The following is a 13,145-nucleotide window of genomic DNA, read 5'->3' as shown; positions in this document are numbered from 1 at the left end:
AAGCAGAAAAGTGATTTAGTGGGCTCTGTCAAGACCCAATTTACGACATGTTATATTTCAGATGCTTACTTGCTGTCCCAGCAGAGATGTCAAGTAGCTCGCTGGATACATAGTGTGGAGTTCGTGGGAGGGGTCCTGGCCGGGGTACATACCCCAGCTTCCTTAGTGCACAGGTATAGTACTTAGAGCCATAGGCCTGGATGATCTCCAAGAGCACAGACAGAGAAGAGAGAGAGGTCCAAGCATGAAACTCTGGGGTGCTCCACACCCTACTCTACATCCCATTATGCAGATTGAAACTGGCCCAGGATTAGACCAGGCCTTCCTACGTCACCCGAAGGGTAAGGGCTGGTGAGTCCCTCAGCATCAGCCGGCCACGTGGCACGTTCTCCCCAGACGCGCGTTTTTCCTCCAAACCTCTGCTTCTGGCCTGGAAGAAGCCACCCAGCCTCTTCCTTCATTCAGCAAGCTTTCTCTCTCCACAACTTTGAGTGAGGAGCATTGCCACGTCCAATTTCCAGCAGGAAAAGGGAGTCAGGGAGATCTGAAGCAGCAGAATTCAGAAAGGAAAAGATGGGTCTCCTGTCTCATCTGCACCACTGCTTGGTCCTTTCTCAGACCTGTTCACTTCTGTTTTTCAGGTCTTCTCCATCATTGTCCACCATACTGCGAGCTGCTTGAGGACAGGCCTGGATCTTACTCCCCGCTGTCTGCCCAGAACATGCTGCTACCCAGTCAATATCTAATAAATGAATCAACACTTGTACTGATTTTCTTACATTCTCTCTTCTTTGCTTTCAATTTTATTTTAATTCAAATAGATTCCTTTTCAGGACCTTCTACTTTTTCTGTGGCCAAATATTGCCTAAGTCAGAGTCTTCCATTGATATTCCTTCTTTGGGGAGAAAAAGAGAGGAAGGAAAAGAAAAATCACTCATTCATTTTGTAGAACTTCTCATTCAAACAGTGTCTCTTTGCAAAAAGAAGACGCCCTGGCACACCCCTCAGTGTGAATACTACCTGTGTAATGAAAACCCAGCTTTTGAAAAGGATGTAAGCCTGTCCTTTTTCACTGGCACTTCTTGTTCTGTCATTACTGAAATATTTATTCCTGGGAAGTTTCTCCACCATAAATAACCCCCATGAGAAGCAGCTTAATCAGTCACTTGCTTCCCAAGAACTTGGGTGTGTTGCCAAACTCTTCAGAACTGGCTGGGTGCCCTGATGATGTCATGTGCTAATACTATTTTGAAGAAAGAAGCTGTTCAAACAGGACGTGTGCTCGGCTGTGTGCACCTTGTGAAAGAATTCTATGTGCAGACAAAAGTTGCATGTCACTTCCTGGAGGTTCCCCACATTTCTCAGGTTCGGTTCGTTTTGTTTCTTTTTGAAGAGCTCTGCCACTTGTCTTCGGGAGCCCCTTTGAAAGGGCCTCCACCATTACAGCATAGGATTGATCACCCACAAGGTTTCGCTGCTGTTCCACCACTACTTCCTCCTCAAGTATCTGTCACGGGGGCGGTGCGGGGGATGCCCCGGGTCCAAGCACTTCTTCCTTGTTCTCTAAACCTACTCAGTTAAATATTCTACCAGTTTTGTAAGGTCAGTCCTGCTTATGAGACCAAACTGGCTCACATACAACTAATTTCCTTTTTTAAGCAATATTCAATTAAGGAGCCCTGGAATTTGTGACTTCCTCTAGGATTAAAGCTGAGTCTCTAAGTGATGTGTGAAGTCAAAGAAGAAAATGGAAAACCTGGATCCAAAGACTATTCTGGGCTCAAAGAATACATAGGAATTCAGTAAATACTGTAAGATGATATTTCAAATCATTTAAGAAAAGATACATTATTCTCAAAAATGGTCCTGGAATAATGTACTAGCCCAGACATGTGTGGGAAAAAGATGCTGTAATGGTCAAGTACAGGGGCTCTGACATAAGACTACTTAGGGTCAAATCCCCACTCTGGCACTTAATAAGTTACCTAGACTACCCAGGCGTCGGTCTCCTTTTCTGTAAGCTGAGAATAAATCACCTGCTTCACAGGATTGCCATGAGGACCAAGTGAGATTATGAGAGCCTACTTAGAGTAAATCCAATTAATGTTAATTTGATCATTCTTGATATTGCTTCATTTCCGTGAACAAAATAAAGTCCAGGATGAATAAAGATACAAATGCAAGACCATTAAATTTACTAGAATAAACAAAGAACTCATACAACTCAACATCAAAACAGCAAACAACCCAATTAAAAAATGGCAGAGGACCTGAATAAACATTGGTCCAAAGAAGACATACAGATGGCCAACAGGCACACGAAAAGATGCTCAGCATCACTAGTCATCAAGGGAATGCAAAGAAGATCACAATGAGATATCTTCTCACACCGTCAGAGTGGCTATCATCAGGAAGAACACAAATAACAAATGCTGACGAGGAGGTGGAGAAGAGGGAACCCTGTGCACTGCTGGTGGGAATGTAAATTGGCTCAGCCACCTATGGAAAACAGTATGGAGGATTATCAACAACTGAAAATAGAACTACCGTATGAACCAGCAATTCTACCTCTGAGTGTTTACCAGAAGAAAATGAACACACTAACTTGAAAAGATATACACATTCCTATGTTCACTGCAGCACTATTTACAAAAGTCAAGATACAGGAGTGACCTAAGTGTCCATCAACAGATAAATGGATGTGGAATATGTAGTGTGTGTGTATATATATATATATATATATATATATACACACACACACACACACTATATATGATGTGTGTATATATATATATATATACACACAATGGACTATTATTCAGCCATAAAAAGAATGAAATCTTGCCATTTGCAACAACATGGATGGACCCAGAAGTTATTACAATAAGTGAAATAAGTCAGAGGGAAAGACAAATATTATATGATTTAACTTACATGTGGAATCTAAAAAATAAAACAAATGAACAAATATAACAGAAACAGAGTCACAGTTGCAGAGAACAAACAGGTGGTTGTCAGATGGGAGGGGCTAGGGTGGAGAGAAATGAGTGAGGGAGACTAAGAGGTATAATCTTTCAGTTACAAAATAAATGAGTCACAGGTATGAAATGTATAGTGTAGGGAAAAGAGTCAACAATTACAACAATTGTAATATCTTTGTATGCTGACTAGACTTATTATGGTGATCATTTTGAAATGTATAGAAATATCAGATCACTATGTTGTGTCCTATGGACTATCTATCATAGTGTTGTAGGTCAATTATACTTCAAAAACAAACAAACCAGTAGAAAAAGAGGTCAGATTTGTGGCTACCAGAGGCCAGGGGTAGGGGGAGAGGTAGGGGGATCTGGATGAAGGTAGTCAAAAGGTGCAAACTTCCAGTTATAAGATAAATGCATGCTTGGGACATAATGAACAACATGATAAAGAGAGTTAACAGTGTTGTATCCTATTCATGAAAATTATTCAGAGAGTAAATTCTAAGAGTTCTCATCACAAGGAAAATAATTTTTTCTATTTCTCTAATTTTGTATCTATATGAGTGATGGATATTCACTAAATATTGTGATAATCATTTTATGAAGGATATAAGTCAAATCACTATGTTGTACACCCTAAACTTAGAGTGCTGTATATCAATTATACCTCAATAAAAATGGAAGAAAAAATTACTAGAATAAAACATAGGTGAATATTTGTGTAATCTGTCTGAGCATGGTATGAAACCAGAAGCAATAAAGACTGTTACACTGATTAACTAAACATTAAAAAAATGTTAGTGCTATAAGTCCAGAAGCCAACTGGGAACAATAGTTTCAAGACTTATGACAAACAGTTACAATCCCTAACATATAAACAGCTTTTAGAAATCAATTTTAAAAAGACAAGCCAACTCTGTAGAAAAACTGGCAAATGACATGATTGTACAATTCACACAAAAAAAGGAAACTTCAATAACCAGAAAGAGAAAAAAGAAACTGGACACTGTCACTAACAATTAAATATATGCAAGTTAAAACAGTAATTGTGTATGACTCTTAAAATGGTCTTAATACCTCGCATTGGTAAGAGTCTAAAAAAATAGGTATTGCTACTCATTAATGGCCAAAAAGCACAACCTTTAAAAAGGTAAATCTGGCAATATCTATTAAAATTTTTAGTATGTTACCTTTGATACTATTTCTGTAATTTTGTCCTCAGTTCATGGTAATGTTGTTTTTATTGAGGATAAAACAAAAACAATCTAAACATCCATCAAAAGAAAGTAGAAACTTTAATTATGGCACATTTCCATAAAGGAATACTATGAAGCTGTTAAAAAGGATGAACTAGAATTATGTGCTAATGTGGAAAAATGTCCTAAAAAATGTTGACTGAAAACGTAAGTTTCAGAAGAGTGTGTGCAGAAAACCACCTCTGGAGGAGAAGTGTGGCAACTGTATAGCTGTGCTACTCAGAGTTCCCGTTCAGAGTCACAGCACAGCTGACTGACAGCCTGACCCACTGTCACCTTCCGACCCACTGCACATCCACGCCAGAGCCCACAGTCCCCCAAGGCTGCTTCCAGCCAATGATCAAGCCAAGTCTCCTCCACCTGACATGGGGATCCTCTCATAGACAACCTTTGACCAAAGCCTCCCCGTCCCGGGCCAAAACTTTCCCAGAGCTGCCCTGCAGCTGGAAGCTCTTCCTTCTCAGTCTTCCTTCTTTCCCATCCCCTTTCACGGGGGTCCGACCTGCAGTGGGTTTGAAGGTGCTCTCTGCCTGTTCTTGCTCCTTTTTCCCTTTATCCCTCACAAGTGCTCTCCCCAAAGCTCTCTTGCACATCTATTTCTACCTTGCTTCCTTCTTCCTTCTATTTGAAGGATCCACACTGGCCCTAAAAGACATAACCGACTACAAACAGTTACCAAAGCGTGGGTAGGGGAAGGAGGGTGAACAGGATGAGGGAAATTATGGATAACTCTGGCGAGAAGTTCTGCCACGTAAAGCCTTCTTTAAAGCACGTGTGTTTTACATATATTGGGTTCAGTCTTGTAAAAATAGTGGCGATTCCATTATTTCTGCACTTAAGTCATATATTCCAACAGGGTTAAAGGAGTCAAAGTGTTTTTGTGATTCAAATCTGCCCATAGTTGTCACATGGACCTGCAAAAAGGTTGGTATTGTTTAGGTACTGTAGCATGGTATTGTATTAGGTATTGTTAAGTACCCCATGAGGGGGTTATGTGTTTCTCTATAAAAAGTGTGATCTCTCAAGTCCTGAGAAAATGCAGGCACTTTACTAATGCATTTTCAAACACAGAAAGTAACCAATGTCCTTTTGGACAGATGGGCACACTAGGCATTATGAAATTAACTTGCTCAAAGTCCCCTGTTAAGAAGACTGAGAGTAGAAAGATGTGACTAAGAGATAACGTGATGTGTGTGCAATTTACTCACAGGAGAGCGTAGCTCCTGATGATTTACACCTTCTCAAGAGCTGGCACGCACTGCGTTCTCACACAGTGGAACCACATTCCATGCTTTCCAAGAGTTCTTTTTATCTTACGTTTTCCAAGTGTTCCTTATGTCTTAATGTTTTTCTCTTTGCTAAGACACTTGTAATCTTGGCTTTCCCATTAGTTGACTTACACTTCATATTCAGACTGAATATATTTTATGGGGCTGTCTTCATTATAAGTCAACAGCTTTAAATAATCCACATAGTTCATTGTCTCAGTGATTTCAGATCTAAGAATTTGTTATTATATTTGGTGCTCTCACTAACCCTCTTTCCTTAGGAAAAAGAAGAAAAAGAAAGAAGGGAGGAAGGAAGAAAGGAAACAGCAAAACTATACTTCAGTTCTTTAGTATATAATATTAAAAGAAAGCAATTTACAAGTTATACCAGTCACATTTACCCCAACAGGAAATACTATCACTAGCAGCATAATTTTAAATGCCAGTAAGAGACTATATATTCAAAGTGTGGAATAAAAATCTGCATTTAAACAAGATCCCCAGGTCATGCACACACACACTGAAGTTTGAGAAGCTCCACTATATTCTATATTTATTACATGTTCTTGTCTCCCAGGACACTACCGATACATAAAGGAGAAGATTTACTGGGTGCTGTTCTAAATAGAAACACTGCAGAGCCCATAGTAGGACAGAAGAAAAAAATGAAAACCACTCCAGCTAGCATGTACCGGATGCTAACTCCCGGCAAGGTGCTTTGCAAAGTGATTTACATGCATTTATTAACTGAATCTTCACAACAGTCCTCTAAAAGAGATTCGATTATTATTCTCGTTCAAAGATTAAAAAAAAAATTAAGGCTAAGAAAGGCTATAATAAGTAACTTGTCCACATTGACATCCAGAGCTTGAAACCAAGTGAGTCCCTCCCCAATCACATCACACTTCTTTCTCCATGGGTGGAGCTCATATTAGAATGGACATTAAGGCATAAATAAATTACTGACAATTTTAAATCCAAGAAAATCCTAAGAAAAATTCCAACAGGATTTTTTTTCCCCATTTCTCCCATCATTCTTTTTTTTTTTTCTTGGTTGAAATTTATTGGAGTATTGTCAGTTTACAATGTTGTGTCAATTTCTGATGTACAGAATCATGTTTTAGTCATACACATTACATACATATATTCGTGTTCATTAGAGGTTACTATGAGATATTGAATGTAGTTCCCTGTGCTCTACAGAAGAACCCTGTTGTCTGTCTATTTTACATACAGTAGTTAGTATCCCAACAGGATTTTATTAAACTTGACAAGATATGTGTAACGTTTATACAAAAAAGAAAATGTATGAGTACCATTTCAAAAAATGTTCTGGGGGTAAAAAGCACAAATATATACTACTAGATGTAAGAGCACATCATCAAGCTGCAGCATTTAACACAAGTGGTACTGGCAGAAGAAGAGATAAAATAGACCAACAAAACAGAACAGAGTCCTGAAACAGACCCTTGTATAAATAGAAATTTATTTTACTGTAGAAACAAAATTTCAAATGAGTTGGAAAAAAGATGGATGATTAAATAAACGGTATTGGCTCAACTGCTTAAAACTTAAGAAAAAAGTTACATTTTACTTTTACTTTATATAAAAATCTGATATTTTAAAGAGCTAAATGTAAAAAGCAAAATAATGGAAGTATTAGAAGAAAATAAGATAATTTAAAAAATAATTTTTAGACGAAAAAGACCTTCTTAAGCTGGACAAAACACAGAAATCATGAGATTGCAAAGTTGATTACACAAACATTTAAAACTTCTGTGCCGCCAAAGATAGTTAAAACCAAAAGCATCATAAATAGATAAGCAAAATGTGGTATATGCATACAATGGAATATTATTTAGCCTTTAAAAGGAAGGAAATTCTGACACATGCTCCAACATGGATAAACCTTGAGGACATTTTGCTAAGGGAAGTAAGTCAGTCAGAATAAGACAAATACTATACGATTCCTCCACTTGCATGAGGTGGCTGGAGTAGCGAAATGCATAGAGACAGAAAGTAGAATGGTGATACCACGGGCTGGGCAGAAAGGGAATGGGGAGTTACTGTTTAATGGGTACAGAGTTTCAGTCTTGCAAGATGAAGGGTTCTGGAGATGGATGGTGGTGATGGTTGCACAGCAATATGAATGTACTTAATAACACAGATCTATCTGTACACTTAAAATGATTAAAATGATAAATTTTATATTATGTATTTTACCACAACAAAATATTTGGGAAAAAAGAGAATTACACTAGGAAAAAATATTTGCTTCAGCTATAACAGACAAAGGATGAAGATTCCGAATACCCAGAGAGCTTCTGCAATCAATAGAAATAAAGGAAAGCAACTAATAGAAAATTGAGTGCAGGACATGAACAGGTAAGTCACAGGAGACAACCTGACCCATAAACATTTAGAGATGTTCAACTGCAGTAGTGCAATCGGCACAGTGCAAATTAAAATGCCTTATTGGGCTTCATTCATGTACCAGATTTAAAAACTTAAATTAAAAAAAAAAGATAATAGCTGGTGTTAGGAAGGATGAGGGAAACTGATTCTCATGCACTGCGTTTAAATTAGTATCTGGGATGGGTCAGTGGTGCAAGCTAAAGGGTTTTTATCTATCATGATGAAGAATGGACAAACTTTTTGACTCAAGAATATCTCTCCTAGGATTCTATTCCACAGAAATACTCAGGCTTAAGCACAAAAATGAAAGCACATTCTTTCCTGAAGTCCTGTTGCTAATGCTGAATGATTTTAAACAACCCAAATGTCCACCAATTAGGGAAAAGATTTATCAACAGTTCTACTTTAAATAAGAATAAATATTTCTACTTTAGAATAACACATAGCCATTAACAAAAGAGGGACGTACAGACGTGGAAGATCTCTAAGACTTGGGAATGAAAACGTAAGCTGCATGATGATAGTAAGATCTCACTTGCATACACTAAAACATAGTGTATATACATATTATGCCAATGGATAGAAAGAAAAAATATCTGGGAATGGTAGGTGCCCACCTGAACCTTTCTTCTTCTGAGTGGGAGTAGGTGGAACCAAGGTACTTCTACATTTTATTCCATACATATTCGCTTATTATTTGTATGATTTTTAAAGCGTAAAATGAAAATACAGACAACCTTGAGTAAATTAATGCTGAAAACCAACAGCAGGTCATGAAAGCAAGGACACAGCTGCTGGAAAAGAAGCACTCGCTTTATGCAGCTACCAGGAAGCCTGCTTGGAGTGAAAGGTATTTTCACAGTGTTCTATTTGTCTTATATTCCCCCATTTCACATTTTTTGTTTTTCAAATCAAAGTGCACTTCCTTCCCCAGGGAAAGGAGGGCCAGGGGTCACTGTTCCCGTAAGTGAGCAAAATGACACTCACTAAGTTTTCCTTCTATCTGAGCCAACAATGCTCCAGCCCAGTTCCCGCAAGGAAAACACACTCCTTCCTCTTGTCAAATCGCATTACCACCCATCCCTCTTTCAAAACCATGATAGTCTTTCTGATGGGGTGCCTTTTTCAGGACAAAATGGTTACCAGAAACAACAGAGCCTCTGGAACCTCTGTGCACCCCTGTAGGGGTTCCTGGTCTTTGGGGTTAAAGAAACCCAGTGTGTAAGTGTTCTCCTCAGTGTGGCTTCAGTCCCTTTTGGACACCTAAGACCAGCCCTTTTCTCTCAAGGTGGCCTTTGATACAGAAGGCTTAGACACATTTGCTGGGACCACAGGAGGCAGAACTGGAACCACAAGGAGGCAAGTTACAGCTGAGAGTGAGCTCTGTCCAGCAATGAAATGCCAGGTGGTGAGCTTCCTGCCATTGGAGGCATTCTAACAGTACTGAATGTTATCAGGGGAGATGCCAAACTAAGCATGCCCTGAAGATTCTGAGTAGGTAGCTGAGGTTGGAGTCTCGTGCTTTGAAACTCTCCAAGAATGATTCTGAGACACAGAAGTTTGGGAACCTCTGGCCAGTATGACCTGTTTGGGGCCCATCAGCTTCTAGTCTCTGAGTGGATTTTAAAGCATCCCAGGAGAGAGACAAATTAGGACAATAATGAAGCACAGGAAGGGGGTGGGTGTCACTCCAAAAAGGGTCCTTGAGTTGGAGGCACAACACAGATTATAAGCAGACTCCAAAACCAAATCCTGACTCTGTCCCATGCTAGCTGTGTGACCACAGACAAGTTACTTGACTTCTATGGGCCTCAGTTTTCTCACTGATAAAGAGAATGACAAAACTACTACCTACCTAACTGGCGAAGCTTAAACAGCCCAGCATATGTACAGTACTTAGAACAGCGCCTGGTTCATAGTAAGTATGAACCATTATTATTCTGCAGAGGAGGAAATGGAGCCTGAGGCCATAAATTAACTTGACCCTAACCCCAAAGTCAGTTTAGATTTGGGAATAAGACCCAAAGTGTCTTATTTAATTTGAGCTAGAAGAATTCCCACATTCAATTCTATCGTATCCTCTGCCTATGATGACGCCTCTTGAGTTGGAGAATAAACTTGTTCAGAGTCTTGTCGGTTAGCAGGCGTCCTCGCTCAGTGGCACCTAGCGCTGTGCCTCCCATCACAGGGGCAGGCAGGCAGGCAGGATGGATGGATGGATGCGTGGGTGAGTGGATGAAGGACAGGCTGGGAAGGGCTCTCTGAGGGGCAAAGCCCTGGGCTCCGTGATGCCAGCGCCACCTCGGCCAGCTCTACGGTCTCAGAGGAGTTCTTGAACCCCTCCGTGCTTTTTGCCTAGGAGAGATTTGTCTATAAAAAGGTCAGGGGTGGGGCGGTTACAAATGCAAGGCTCCCACCGCTCAACCGGCCAACTCGGTGCCCCTTCCATTCGCGTGGAGTGTGTCCCAGGCACCCCCGCATCCCGGGGATTTCCCGCTCTACCTGCGCTGAGAGCGCCTCCCACTTCAGGTGTAAGGGGAGAGGGGATGGAGGAGACCGCCGACTGCAAGAGGAGTGGCTCCGTCAGGTGAGTGGAAGGGGCGTGGGAGGCGGTTGGGGACAGCAATGAACTCCCATGGTGGAGTGCTGGGAGAGAGGCCAAAGTTGATCAAATGGGAATTGTAACTCAACAAACATTCCCCGACTACCAGAGACAGAGGCGGTGGGGCGGCGAACGTAAAAGCAGGGTAGGGGCCGCCGCGGTGGCCCCGGCAGCGTGCGCTCTGGAGAGAATTAGCATCCCTGCGTTACGCACCAGGTAGGCGGGCCTCGGGCGAGACCCCTCAAAGCGCCGTCTCCGGGCAGAGGGAACCCCCGAGCCAAAGACGCGGGGTTGAGGCTGCGCCGAGCAGAGGAGCAGGCGGCTGAGCTCCGGTCCGCGTCCAGCCCGGAAAGGCCGGCAAAGGTGTAGGGTTCTTCCCCGTGTCCCCGGGGTTCGCCGTCGGAAAAGCCAACGAGGGAGGCGGGGCGCGGGAGGCCCGAGCGCGGAGGCCGCGGCCGGCAGGGGCGCGGGGAGGCGCTGGGCAGGGCGGGCGGGCGGCCAGGTACTCACCCAGCGGGCAGAGGGCTCCGCGAGCCGGGCCGACTCTTCGGCGGCGCGGCAGCAGCGGGTGCGAGGCCGCCGCGGACGCGTGTGTGGACGTGCAGGGCCGGCCCCGCGCCCGGGCTATGAATCAGCTGCGGGGCGCGCGCCCAGGGGCGGGAGTTACGGGAAAGCCGCGGGGGAGGGCAGAGGGCTGAGGACTTTTGCAATTTCCCGTCTCGCTGCGCTCTCTTGGCCCTCCTGGACCCACAGGAATTCGCCTCCTTGGGGTCCACGGGAAAAGCGGGCGGGACCCTGCTGAGGTGCGGCCCCTGGACTCCGCGGCCTGGCGCGGTCCGGTGGGAAAGGAAGTGGGCGAGGCCTGGGAAGGAAAAGTGGAAACCGAAAACTCGGCCAGCTGGGCATCGCGCCCCTGTCCGCGCTGCTGCCCCCGCCGGCCACCCCGCGGGACCCTAGAGGGCAGCCGAGCGATCGCGGAGGCCGGTGGGGTCTCGCTGGGCAGCTTGTTGTCCCAAACCTAGAGACAGAATCTCTGCTCTCCCCAAAGGAAAATGTTTGGGCAAAAGACATGCTCCCTAGGCAAACTTCGGACTGTTTGCATTTGGCGTTCAGAGCAATAAAATGAGTTTGGTAGAGTTCTAAGATTCTGGGTCGCGTTCCTCTCTAGAAACGTCCTGTCAGACACAGTTTCGCCTGCAGCAACAGCCCTGAAACCTTAGTTTCACAAAGAACCGTGTGTGCTGCAACACGTCTTACTTTTCCTTTGAGAAATGCCACCCAGGCTTTGAAATACATGTTTCAACTACAGGACCTTTGAAACACGTATTTTAGATGGATTATCTAAAGCCATGTCGACTTTGGAGTTGGTATGGAAACCATCTTAATAATGCTGCTACCGTGGTAGCCCTGGACTGAGAGAGTCGAGTCGTGGGTCCCCAGTGTTGGGCAGAGATGTCCATGGGTCCTAGCTCCGGGTCAGCTGAGCCTGGTGGGGTTCGGGTATTGCAGAGTGCCGCAGATGGCAAGGATTGGGATGGAGGGGAACCAATAGTGATCAAGAAGGATCACCCATGAATTGTATCTTAGAATTACTTCTTGAATTGACTGCATGGCTCCAAATAATGTCAGAATCAGCCCAAATATTACTTTCATGTTTGTCCACATTTTTTGCTCCTTTCAGTGTCATCCCAGGGAAAGAATTCTTTTTAGGCATAAAAACTCTTAATATCTCATGGTGCCACGAAGACTGTGGTGCATATAGTAAATAGCTGATAATAATGAAGTAAAGGTACTTTTGTCTAAAGAAATGTATGGTCCTTTGTCACACCTCTCATTACTTGGAGAGTTTTAAAGGATCCATTAGTTTAGCCATCTGCATAGCTATGGAACTTCTGTCAAACCAGATCCTAGAGGGTTAGCAGAAAGGCTTTCTGATTCTGTACTTCGCTGGTGGGAAAAAAGTTAATTTCTTCTTTGCAGAAACAGTTCAGAGGGATGTCTCTTAGAGAAAAGGAGGTGCCAAATAAAAAATATTGAGTGTGAAGAATTTCTACAAGGTGAGTCTTAACTTACTTTGGGCTCTGATAACAACTGAAAGAAACTAAGTTGCAAAAAATTTGGCGCTGTTGGTTTACTCACAACCTCAGGGATTCCCCCCCCCACCCTACCCCATGAAATTCTAAATTGGCCTCCTTACACAAAGGTCAAGGAGAAACTGAAGAAAGAGGCAGAGCAGTTCAGATGGGTAGGTGGCAGTTTTGATAAGCGGGGAACTTACCTAGGAGGCCTGTCTCTAGCGGCAGCACGATGAATACTTCTCCTCACCTGCCTGCCACGATCTTGAAAGTTTACATAGAGGCCTTGATGGGGTTCAGTCATGTGAACAGTTCAGATGGGCTCAACGACACATTGCTCTCTCAAGGCTGCATCCTGGAAAGTGGCTCCTGGTATAGGACCAGTGGGCAGAATGTACATTTCAAGGACAGGGGAGGGGGTAAGGAGCCTCTGCCTGGGGTTCTAGGGTCAACTGGAGGTCGTATCCTTTCAGTGACCTCCTCCAATGGGTGCCCACATAAAATTCATTTATTTTGTGCACCATTCTAATTTCTTGAAAGTATTCCTG

The 13,145-nt window shown here is 43.0% G+C and overlaps 1 protein-coding gene and 1 long non-coding RNA gene across 7 annotated transcripts in view; one reads left to right on the top strand and one right to left on the bottom strand.

Moving 5' to 3' along the window:
• The window catches only part of OSMR (oncostatin M receptor), a 53,030-nt gene extending 41,569 nt beyond the window's left edge, over positions 1-11,461 (bottom strand). The window contains exon 1 of one of the 4 annotated variants that reach the window (XM_032471236.1): positions 11,033-11,461. The gene's annotated coding sequence lies outside the window, so the exon portion shown is untranslated. Of the gene's footprint in view, positions 1-10,735 lie in introns of all 4 variants that reach the window. The other 3 variants (XM_032471274.1, XM_032471243.1, XM_032471232.1) reach the window with 3 other exon arrangements.
• The window catches only part of LOC106729663, a 196,816-nt gene continuing 194,194 nt past the window's right edge, over positions 10,524-13,145 (top strand). Inside the window, exons 1-2 of one of the 3 annotated variants that reach the window (XR_004316517.1) lie at positions 10,524-10,738; positions 12,503-12,579. This is a non-coding gene — a long non-coding RNA (uncharacterized LOC106729663). Of the gene's footprint in view, positions 10,739-11,262; positions 11,326-12,502; positions 12,580-13,145 lie in introns of those variants that run through there. The other 2 variants (XR_004316518.1, XR_004316519.1) reach the window with 2 other exon arrangements.

This window comes from Camelus ferus, chromosome 3, assembly GCF_009834535.1.
Source record: "Camelus ferus isolate YT-003-E chromosome 3, BCGSAC_Cfer_1.0, whole genome shotgun sequence".
NCBI lineage: Eukaryota > Metazoa > Chordata > Mammalia > Artiodactyla > Camelidae > Camelus > Camelus ferus.
The sequence above is the reverse complement of the archived record's forward strand: the minus strand, read 5'-3'. Positions and strand labels throughout refer to the sequence as shown.